Genomic DNA, 12416 nt, shown 5'->3' on the forward strand with positions numbered 1-12416 from the left:
TCTCTTCTCATTTTCTCTCCTCTAGGATTCACCGGGATTCAATCCTGGAGACCTCCTGGAGCAGTTTGATATAACTGATGAATTCCAAAAAGAAATACTGGATTATGCTTGTAATCTGATCTGTACCTGGGCATGACTGAATTATGATTAGGGAGTTGTGTTGCCACCCCTTGATGGGTGGGGACTCACAGATAAAAGGCATGGTGAAGGGCAGAGATGAGGGTTTCTGATGTTGGAGTTTGATGCTGAAGACTTAAGCTGGAGCCCTGGGAAGTAAGCTCAGAGAGGAAAGAGAAGCCAGCCCAGGAAGAGAGGAACCCTGAGCCTAGGAAGAAGCAAGACCCTGGAAGGGGGAAACCCAGGAAGCCTGAACCCTCGCAGACGTCGGCAGCCATCTTGCTCCAAATAGACTTTGGTGAGGGAAGTAATTTATGCTTTATGGCCTGGTAGCTGTAAGCTCCTACCCAAATAAATACCCTTTATAAAAACCAACCAATTCCTGGTATTTTTGCATCAGCATCCATTTGGCCGACTAATACACCTCCGCTGGAGAGAGAGGTTCCCTGTCAATTGCGCCACCTCAGCTCCTGGTTTCTGCTGCGCTTCACCTTGGTTCTCCCCTTCATCTCTCTTTTGTTGCCTCATCATCTTGCTGTGTGGCTCACTTGTGTGGGCACTGGCTCATTGCACATGCACAATTTCTCTTCTTTTTTTTTCACCTGGGTCCTCCCATATGATAGGCAGAAGCTCTATCATTTGAGCCACATCCACTTTCCAAGGCATTTTTTTTTTAATGGATGACCTCAGATCGTCTTTGTCTGGGGCATTTTTTCATTCTAAGGGAGCACTTGAAAAGTGAAGGCTTACAGGCTAACACAGGCCTGCAGATAAGTTTCACACAGCCTGCAGCGTTATGTATGTGCGATGTCTATATACTAATTCTTTCCTGAAAAAATTTCAATGAAAGCAAAAAAGACCTTGACTGGCAGGTGTCTCTTTGGGCCATCCACCCAGGTCACCTCACCTTAAACTGCCTTTGAGCTTTTTCACAATTCTGTAAGTTGTAGAAAGCTAATGGCATAAATGATTCTTGTCCAGAAAAATGCAAATTAATAGTGTCCAATAAAATGTAATTGGTTATGGTCCAGTAGACAGATTCATTTTGCATCAGTTTGGAAACTGATTTCAGAATTCTTTATGTATTTTGTAAGAATACATATATCCTCTTTGAATTGTCCTTTGAACTGGTTGTAACATCTTACTGGTTGTCCTCATGAAGAAAGAGTTAACTGAAATATTTGACGCATGTTCATTTTATACTTATTTTACCTTTTTTAAAAAATTGCCCTTTAAATACATATAATTTTGGCTCACAGGAGAGGGGTAAGGGAATCATTACGCTATTGTAGCTCCGGTTGCATGAATCACCTTTGATTCTTGCAGGCCCCTCTCCTGTTCGTTTCCATAATTTCCTTTCATTCCCACACTCACGCCCCACTCCCCTCCTAACGCCCCGCTGTGCACACCTGTTTTAAAGTGTGTCCTGCATGTCTTTTTTCTTCCGCCAGAAGCACACGCTTCATTAAGCCACATTTAAAAACAAAACTTCCCGCATGCAAATAGCCGGGGAGTGTGAAGTTTTCAGAGCCCTTGGGTCTTTCAGGTCCGGGGAGCCCTGGCTGAGGTGCCACGGGAAGCACGCCAGCAAACTGAGCAAGACTTTCCCAAGGGCGCCTCGGTTTTCCAGACCCCACGTCGGCCCCATAAACCCAGGCCACACGTAGACCAGCGGGCGACGTCCCGCAGCAGGCGGCCGGGCCTGACTCCCCGAGTCGCGCAGCCCCCGGCTCGACCCTCCTCCTGGGGGGTGCCAGCCTGCAGGCCTTGCCCACGACGCGAATGCACCCCTTTTTACGTAAGTGTGCCCTTACGAAACGGGATTATGGTGTGCGCTTGCGTGTTCTAGAACTGAGGCAAGGCTTAGATGCCACAGGGCATGAAGTGCGCTACCCTTCAGCATCGAATCAGCGGGGCTTTGCAGGTGTTACAGCCACATATCAACCTGCACAGCCCGTTTCCAGCACCCCGAACGCCCCATTGGCCCCTGCTCAGGCAATGCCAACCACCCCTGCCCCTGCTCGCCCAGAGCTCCCCACTGCGCTGGCGTCTTCCCTGCAGACCACTTTCTCCTGTTCTTGAACTTTCTCTATGCTCTTGTGTGTGTGTGTTTCTCGCTTTTTTACGGTCTATTTCGCGTGCTCTTGAACAGAGCGTGCAAAGGCGCTCCCTGCATCTGCCTTCTCTCTCTCATCGTTATCCTGTGAGGTTCATCGTTTTATTTGTGTAGGAGAAGTACCTTCGATTTTTTATGGCTGAGTAGTATTTCACTTTGCAAACACACCACTGTTCATTCACTGTCCCGTTGGCGCAAGAGCCCAGCACCCCTGCGTGCCGCTCCCTGTCCTCGTTGGCACGGCTGTGCCATTCCTCTGGCATCATCAGGGTAATTCTCTTCCAGGAAAAGTTTGTGCAGGAAGAAAAGAGTGGCAATAACGTTAATTATTCCAGGAACTTCCTAAAAGAAACTCTTCAAAAGAAAGTATCACGGGAAGCGAATTTGGCTCAACTGATAGAGCGTCCGCCTACCACATGGGAGGTCCAGGGTTCAAACCCAGGGCCTCCTTGACCCGTGTGGAGCTGGCCCATGTACAGTGCTGATGCGCGCAAGGAGTGCCCTGCCACGCAGGGGTGTCCCCGCATAGGGGAGCCCCATGTGTAAGGAGTGCACCCCACAAGGAGAGCTGCCCCAAGCGAGAAAAGTGCAGCCTGCCCAGGAGTGGTGCCACACACACGGAGAGCTGACGCAGCAAGATGACGCAACAAAAAGAGATACAGATTCCCAGTGCTGCTGACAAGAATGCAAGTGGACACAGAAGAACATACAGCAAATGGACACAGAAAGCAGACAATGGGGGGGAAGGGGGAGAGGGGAGAGAAATAAATAAAAATTAAAAATAAATCTTTAAAAAAATTAAAAAAAAAAAAGAAAGTATCACATAATCATTTCCTCCCAATTCTCTTTGGACCCTTTCCCTCTCCTTGCCGTATCCACAGATCCTAAACTATTGTGTTGTCATCCTTCCCCCAAGACCCACGCCCTTATCTTAAAGTAGACTTCAGAATCTCTATGGGAAACCAGGCTTTCCCCTTTCTGCCCGGGCATGCCCCTAAGGCTACGGCGGTGCAGCTCTGTGTGGATGACAGCAGGGAGCCAGCGCTCAAGAGGGACACGTGGCTTGTTTCCCGCTTCTGACTCTCAGGACTAAACCTGCTGTGGACATCCTCGTACATGGCATCTTAAGGACACATGCCCTCCTTTCTCCCCATGGTTATGTGCTTGTATTTTAAATCATTGTATATCTCACTAAAAATTTGGTGATTTCCCATAAAATCAAGCTTTCCCGCTTTGCTTGAAAAAGCAGGACCCACTTCCCTTCTTTGGCACGTTTGTCTGCAGCTGAGCAGCTCCCAGCCCAGGACGAGCTCTGCCCTGCCCCTCCCTCCACCTCTGCTTAGTGGCCTGTAACTCTGGGGGATTTATCTGGGGACCTGCTCTGACCTCAGACGTGCAGGTGCCTCTTCAAGCTCGTCTTCATTCTGCCCTCTGGCTGGTAGCCTAGCTCGGGCCTTACTGGAGAGGGCAGGACCATCCGCGGCTGAGGAACGAGGCCTGTCCTTCACTGACGGGGACACAGCGAGGACGGAGCACAAGTGGCTAGGGCACCTGCCACTTCATCCAGAAAGGGACCGACGGAGAAGCGCAATTACCAAGAGAGACCTAAGGAAGTCTCTCCGTCTCTCAAGGCTTTTCCCACTCATTACCACCGTAAGCTACCACCGTGAACCAGTTTTTGCATTTAGGGAGTTGGAGATGCAAACCTCATGCCATGAGGGAGAGTTCTAGAAGAGATGTTGAGCATGTTGTCCCACTGAATGGCACACTCGGGGGTGGTGGAGAGGGGAAAGTTCATGCTGCACGTATGTTTGCACAACTTTAAAAAGAAGGAAAGAGGAAAGAGACAATAATAATTAAAAGTAATGTAATACACGATCCTGGACTGGCTATAATAATGGAGGAGAAAAAGGCCGAAAGGACATTATTGGGACATCATAGGCAAATATCGAGTATGAGCTTTGTATCAGTGTTAACTTTCGTGAATTTGTTAACTGTACTTCAGTAATTACTTCAGTGACTATTCTCATTCTAAGGAAATGTGCACGGAGGCATTAAGTGCTCGTGGAGCATGATGAGTGCAATCTACTCTAGAATGTTAGAGATTAGAAAGATGACTAGGCGGATGGAGCAGAATGATACGGCAAGCATGGCAGTGTTAAAAAGTTTGTAGATCTGGATATTTGGGGGTTATTTTGGAGTTCTCTGTGTGGGTTTGTAAATTATTTTTGTACCTGTCCTGTAAGTCTGAAATTATTTCAAAGTTAATTAAAAAAATAAAAGCTATTATGTGGTGATAGCACAATACTCTGAATATAATTAGCACCACCAAATTTTATACTTGAAAGTGGTTAAAATGGGACCTATTATGGTGTATATGTGTTACCACACTAAAAATTTAGAAAAGAAACCATGCAACTGTACAGCACAGAGTGAATCCTAATTTAATCTTTGGATTTTAGTTCATAATGTCATTGTAATACTGTTGGTTCATCAATTGTAAAAATGTACCACACTTATAAAAAATGTTAATAGGGAAAACCACGTGGGTGGGTATATGGGAACTCTGTATTTTCTGTGTAGTTTTTTGGTAAACCTACAACTTCTCTAAAAAATACTCTATCAGGGAAGCGGCCTTGGTCCAATGGATAGGGCATCTACCTACCACATGGGAGGTCCAAGGTTCAAACCCCGGGCCTCCTTGACCCATGTGGAGCTGGCCCATGCACAGTGCTGATGGGTGCAAGGAGTGCTGTGCCACACAGGGGTGTACCCTGGTAGGGGAGTCCCATGCGCAAGGAGTGCGTCCCCTAAGGAGAGCCGCCCAGCGCAAAAGAAAGTGCAGCCTGCCCAGGAATGGCGCCGCACACACGGAGAAATGACACAGCAAGGCGACGCAAGAAAAAGAAACACAGATTCCCAGTGCCGCTGATAAGGATAGAATTGGTCACAGAAGAACACATAGCGAATGGACACAGAGAGCAGACAACTGGGGGGGAGAAAAAAAAAAACTCTATCAAAAAATTTAAAAAGATATTCCTCCACACACCTGCACAGAACAAACTGCTAAATTGAAAGAATTTCCTCCGGTTTAGAGGCTAACACAGCTTCTTCATTACCCTGGCAGGTACAGCACAGAGCAGGACAGAAATCAAATGCGCTTCAGCACAATCACTGGAAGTGCACTGGCTCTGGGGGCTGGGCCAGGCTCGACGCTCACTGAAGAAATATTTCCTTTCTTGAATGGGCTTTGTTTCCAGCCCGGAGAGGGGGTGGCTGTGCTTGGTGTCACTGGACCCCCAACAGGAGCTGGTCTGTCTGGAGATCACCAGGGACTGGCAAGAGGAAGCTGCTTCTTCCCATCGTCCAAATCCAGGAGGGGAGGACTTGGCTCCTGCCCTCCTTCCTTTTAAACCCGCTGCTCTACCCGGCCACAGAAGCACCTCGCCTCGCCCAGGGTGCCTACTATGATGGTCTTGGGGTGACTGAGTCATCGGTGGGGCAAGAAAAGGGGCCCTGACCCACCCAGCCTTGTGTCGGTGCCACCATCGTGTCACCAAACTTCAGAGACAGCCGCCGCGGTCACGAGGCAGGAGGGTGGCTCGTGGAGAAGTGGGACAGAAGGACAGACCAGGGGCTGGCAGAAGCTGGGAGTGGGGCGCTTCTCCTCATCCCAGAACAAATTGGCTTGTGTCCCCTTGTAACGGGAAGGCAGGAGGAACCTAGATCTGGGTCACCTTTGTGTTGTTTAACAGCCAAATAAGTGAGACCTACTTTCATTTGGCAGAGGTTGATGTGACTCAGATGACTCTGTCAGGTGTCAACGGCAAAGACAGACAAATGAGAGTGCTTTTTACGCCAGGCTAATTAGTTCCCAGAGCAGCCTTGGGGTTTACAGGCAGCGCACCTGACGTCCAGATTTTCAAGTGTGTGATCCTCACTCGTCAGGTCAGGGCCTGCTGCTGGGAGCTGCTTCCCAGACGAGGACAGGCCACCCTGCTGCAAGCCAGCGGGAGCCGGGAAGCCAGGGTCTCCATCTCAGGTCTCTGCACTGCCTCTCTTTCTCTGACCCCTGTGCAGCCTTCCCATCTCCATGTGGGCTCCGGCCCATCGGTTAACTTCAGCCTCCGTATCTCAGCCCGCAGCCTTGCCTTCTAGCTCTCCCGCAGTCCTCCTGGTCCTGGCTTTAAGCTTTAAGAGTGTCCAGCGGTCAACCTGACCTCCCTGGGTTTTCCTCTTAGCAATCGCTTCAACAAGCAGGCAGGCCAAGTTTCTCATTTCTCAAGTAGATGTTGAAAAATATGTAAATGAAAAGCATCCTTCAACCTAAATCAGGCGCCATTAGCCTTTCATTAATATATAATTTTTGCTACTTTTAAAAACTTGGTTGACTGCTTTCTCTATGGCAAGCACTGTGCTAGCTTAATTACCCACAACTCTAGAGATATTTCCAGGCTTCTAGGGATGTATCCTCAACAAATTGATGCTTGGCCTCGTTCAGAAGTTTCCAATGATGGAATCATTTACATTTCAGAACTGTGAAGTGAAGGAGCGAGCAGGTAACTGAGCCCAGAACTCTTAGGCAGAGGGATCCTGAGTCAACCAATAGGGTAAGAGAGTTTTCAGCCAATAGAATCCATTGCTTTAATTAATAGCCAATCAGCACCTCTCGTAGTCAGCCAATCAGCATCTCCCAGTGAGGATACCCTGTTTACATAATATGCTAATCTGGTTTTCAAACCCTAACCAATGTCCTTGCTCAGAACCAGTGACTGACCAATCAGATCACCACGAGTGGGGCTCCACCCCCAGGGGCGGTCACACAGCTAGACAATATCAAGAGCAGCTCCGAAGTTCTGTGTGCACGTTCCATCTTCACCCGGGGCAGAGGCACATCGAGCTGTGAACACCGAGTCAAGCCGCCAAACCGAGTTGAGCACGCCGAGCTGAGCTGTGACAATGAACACCGAGCTGCGAGATGCAACCCTGAGCTGAGCCCGCTGAGCTGAGCTACAGGTGTCAAACCACGAACGCCAGGTCGAGCTGCAACGCTGAGCTGTGTGCTTCCACCGGCGCCTCGGCCGGGCCTGTGCCTCGGCCAGGCTTGTGCCTCGGCCAGGCTTGTGCCTCGGCCGGGCTTGTGCCTCGGCCGGGCTTGTGCCTCGGCCAGGCTTGTGCCTCGGCCAGGCTCGTGCAGCAACACCAGGGGATGTTCCCCGTGTTCGACCTGACCAAGTTCAAGTTAAATACTGAGCTATGATTAAATACAGTTTGATTGTACTGGGGTTGCATGTCTTCATTCTAAAGTCATCTGAACCAGAGAATAAAAGCGGTGAAAACATGAAGCATAAACCAGTTTCCGTAGCCACCTTGGTCGTCAGCAGCAATGGACTAAAATCAAGTGAGACCTACACCAAAGAGTTTGTGGGAGGTGTTAAGGATATAGGGCACGTTTAGGAGTCGTTAGAAAGGCATCATAGAGAGAATTAGGTTTAATGTCCCCCATTTTTTGTGGCTGCTGCCTCTCCAAAGCTCATCCGTTCCTTGAGCCCATACCCACACATGAACATCTGTGTTACACTCTCCCACTGAGTGAGTCTCCCCGTGTAGACGCACGGGCTGAGCTGAGCCCCGGCCGAGCAACCCCGGGAGTCAGCAGACACGGGCCTTGCCGCTGCCTCCCCACGTCCAGCTGTGGGGCCTTAGGACAGCCCCGACTTCCCCAGCCTCCTTTCCCCCTCTGTGAGGCCAGAGCACCGTCCAAACGGCCCACCCTTTCCAGGCCTGCCCTAGCACGAGCCCACCCTTCCTCCAGCGCACAAGTGACGTGGCCACCATGCCGCCACGCCTGCGGGCCAGGCCACGCCGGGAAGTGGCCAACGTGGCGGTGAGATGAGGGGGTGGGCACGGAGACCTCAGCACTGCCACCCCCGCCACCGCCCCTACTCAGACCCGGGCAGTTGTGCCTCCTCGAACTCACACAGATCCTGGGTAAGCGTAGTCTCCAGACAGGGCCCCTGGCCCGGGCGCCCCCTTGAGCCAAGCCCAAGGCCCCCCTTATGGAAACTCGGAGCCGGGGCTGCCGAGGATAAGAGCTGGGCATGGTGGGCTGTGTCCTATGGCCACCCTGAATCCAGGGGTGCCCCGTCCCGCTCGCCTCAGCCGCACGTGCCCTGCTGCTGACGGCCAGCCCCGCCGTGCTATGGATGGACCGGATGCTCAGGTGTCCTGGTCCCTGGCGCCTCCGTGTTTTAAGGGCTCTGCGGTGTCCTTTGCACCCTGGTTTGCTTTGTTTAGTGCAGTCTGCAAAGCAATCCCTGCAATGTCTTTTTTTAAATATTTATTTTTATTTCTTTCTCCCCCCCTCCCCACAGTTGTCTGCTTTCTTTCCATTCACTGTGAGTTCTTCTGTGTCTGCTTGTATTCTTGTCAGGCGGCACCTGGAATCTGTGTTTCTCTTTGTTGTGTCATCTTGCTGTGTCAGCTCTCCGTGTGTGCAGCCCCACTCCTGGGCAGACTGTGCTTTTTTCGCACTGCGCAGCTCTCCTTACGGGGTGCACTCCTTGCGCGTGGGGCTCCCCCACGTGGGGGACACCCCTACGTGGCACAGCACTCCTTGCGCGCATCAACACTGCACGTGGGCCAGCTGCACACGGGTCAGGAGACCCTGGGTTTGAACCCTGGACCTCCCATGTGGTAGGCGGATGCTCCATCAGTTGAGCCAAATCCACTTCCCCCTACGACGTCTTTGTTATCCTCTCTCGCAGGTGGGGAAACCAAGGTTCTGAAAGTTTCAAGTCAGACAAACGGCTCTAAGACATGGATGTTTTCCTTGCACCTATAGAACTGGTAAAAGACCCACTGTTCTAGAAAACTGATTCCAAACCACATACTCAGTAGTAGAAGAGTGTGTGAGAATTAAGAAGAAAAGGAAAGACTTGGGAGGGGATATGACGGGGAGACAGGAGGCTTGGGGGTGGGGAAGGAAGCAAAGGTGCTGTTGAGGAGGGTTGAGAAAGTAAATCACGCGGAGAAAAGACAGGAAATGACGTGGCGTCCAGGAAAGGGGGGAAGGCTGAGAGGGATGGTCAGGTGGCGGCGCCCCCAGCCCCCAAGAAGAGCGGCCTGAACGGAGACTGCGAGATAACGGCCACACAGAGTGCAGGCTCGCGGGCAGGACGTCAGGACCGTCCACACAGGAGAGGAAGGTGGCCACGGAGCTGTCCTCCTGCCCGGGCCGGGCCGAGCCAGTGCCCCCGGGCCGTGTGCCCACCGGGCCCGAGAGCTCCCGAGACGGGCGGCGGCAGGAGCGCGCGGCAGCCTGCGAGCCAGCGAGGAGGTGGAGGGCGCCGGGCAGGCGGGCGTCAGGGGGCGCAAACGCCAGGTCCTGACGGTGGTCCCAAAGGACGGGCGGAGGACAGGGCCGAAACGACGGCATGGGAGAGGAAGAGGGGATACCGAGGCATGGAGGCCAGCGTGGGCACGGGCGCCCGCGGCAGAGCAGCTCGAGGGGCGGCCCTGGCAGGACGCCGAACTCGCCTGATTCCACCTGATTTGTGGCCAGTTCGATCCCTGAGCCCGACTCCCTGTGAGACGGAGAGGTCAGTGGTTAGAATCCGGCCTCCTGCAGCTGCTCTCTCGGTTCAAACCCTGGCTCTGCCACGTGGGAACAATATGACCCTGGAAAAGTTACTTAACTTTCCGGTGCATCCTAACGGCATCTTGCCCAGCTGTAAAATGGGGATAATTATAGCATCAGCCTCCTAAGGGAGTTGGGAAGCTGGACTCCATCTATGCGAGGTAAATACAAGCGTGGCTTGGGAGGGGGCGCGTCAGAGGGCGCTCGGCCACGTGGGGTGAAGGCCGCAGGTGCCGAGGGGTGGGGACCCAGACAGGTCATCACGAGCGGGGAGCTGGAAAAATGCTCACGGGCAGAGTCGATGGAGAGCCCTCGAGGAGGCTGCTGGATGCCGCAGAAGGGATGTGGCCGCTGTGATTAGAAGTCACCGTCAGGGGAGGCGGATGTGCCTCAAGCAAGTGGGCTCCCGTCTACCGTATGGGAGGTCCAGGGTGCGATGCCCAGGGCCTCCTGGTGAGGGCAAGCTGGCCCACGCAGCGAGCTGGCCCACATGGAGTGCCGGCCCACACGGGAATGCTGCCCCACACAGGAGTGCCGCCCTACATGGGAATTCCAGCCAACGTGGAGAGCTGGTGCGGGAAGATGACGCAACAAGACACACAGAGGAGAGACAATAAGAAGACGTAGCAGAACAGGGAGCTGAGGTGGCGCAAGAGAATGATCACCTCTCTTCCACTCCTTAAGGTCCCAGGATCGGTTCCCAGAGCCACCTAATGAGAACACAAGCAGACACAGAAGAACACACAGCAAATGGACACAGAGAGCAGACAATGTAGGGAATGGGGGGGGGGTAGAGAAATTGTTTTAAAAAGTCACTGTCAAAAGAAAACAAAACAAAACAAGACAAAAAAGAAATAAAACAAAACAAAACAAAGTCACTGTCAGGCAAGCATTTGCAGCTCAGTGGTTGAGCACCTGCTTCCCATGTACGAGGTCCCAGGTTCATCCTGAGAAAGTGAAGTCACCACCAGAACGTGATAGTTGTATTTTTCTCTGTGGCCTTGCATCCTCACTATGTTAAGTACACATCTGGCAATAAGCCTGCGTTTGTCAGCCCTTGCTCTTTATTTGTTCCGTGCAAACACAAAGAAATTCAATTCCATTAATGCTAAGCACCCTACAAATCAGGACATTTCCTGTAGCCTGTCCAGAGCCCTATAACCTGGAATTAGATGTGCACAACATTCGTTTAGTGTAGTATAGGAAAGGGTGAAATCGTGAATTAATTGTGTTTGTCCTTTTCAAAGGGAAACAGTGGAGATAGTTTTCGTTATGCTGAAATGGATTCAGAGAGCTGAGAAGAGCTCACCAAATAACTGTTATTATGTACTGCATAAATAAGTTACAAAAGCTTTTGGCCATAAGCTCTTACTTGGAGGAAGAAAAAGAAAGACTTCCTGTGGCTTTAGCTTTATGAGAAGGGATTGGAAGAAATAGAAACAATGATGGGAACACTGTAACATCTGGAAACAGCAGGACATTGTAAGGTCACACACAGCATCAAGATGTGACTTTCACCCAACGCTGATTTTGAAGCGCACGGCCTGCGATAAACTATTCTAATCACATTTATGCCACATAATTTTTCTTACCATAGTCGTATATCAAATGTTAACATCATGAGCTATTTGAAGGAGAATTAGTTAACGTTTCAGTATCTCTATTATATGTAATATTGCAACAGCAAGCCGTGCATAAAGTTGAGTTAAATATTAATTTTCCAAGAGTTCTGGGAGTTGCGGGTTTTTATTTCTATAGATATTTAGCACCTCCTAAAAATGAGCTATGATTGCTGTGACGGTTTTAGTAGATTTCCCCTAAAGCCTTTTATTTTGCTGTCAGGCAGTGCAGGTTCTGGTTAATGCTGCAGCGGCAGAGGCTGAACTGAAAGGCATAGACTCGTCTGCCAAAACCATCTCACAAGTCTGAGCGATAATGACCCTGAGAGCTCAGTGGAAGAGGAGCTCGGAGGCAACCTAAAAACCCACCTGCGCCCCGCTGAGAGTCGTGCAACCCAATGTGATTTGAAAATGGGCTGGCCGCCATGTTCCTCAGTAAACAACACTGTTGAAGGGCTCCCTGCACAGAGGGCGGAGGTCAGGTGTGTGGGAGATGGAAATAAACTCAACCACTGCCACCATTTGAGGGAGAAGAAGCATGCTTGAAACGGGGCACACTTCAGAATGGATGGCCACCGGGCATCCATTGGTGAGAGAATAGAGGGGATTTGGGCTCTGGGACAGAGAGGGCTACAGCTGATTTGACGGATGTGGTTACTGTTTCCTTCCCGCTCTCCACTCCTCCTCCCTTAGGCCTGCTTTCCTCATAAGCACAAAGTGGTTGCCGCAGCTCCAGGCTTCCCATCTGAACACCACACCAACCATTCTGAGGAAAGAGAACTTGTTTTCCAGCAATTCGAGCAAGTCCTGAAATTCACTCTGCTTGGACAGCCCATCACGTGGCTGCTCAGGTGACGGGTATTTTCATTTGAATACGGCAGGTCAGACCTACTCTGGCGCTAAGCAAGGGTGAGTTCCCTCCCCA

This window comes from Dasypus novemcinctus, chromosome 31 (assembly GCF_030445035.2).
Source record: "Dasypus novemcinctus isolate mDasNov1 chromosome 31, mDasNov1.1.hap2, whole genome shotgun sequence".
Lineage (NCBI taxonomy): Eukaryota > Metazoa > Chordata > Mammalia > Cingulata > Dasypodidae > Dasypus > Dasypus novemcinctus.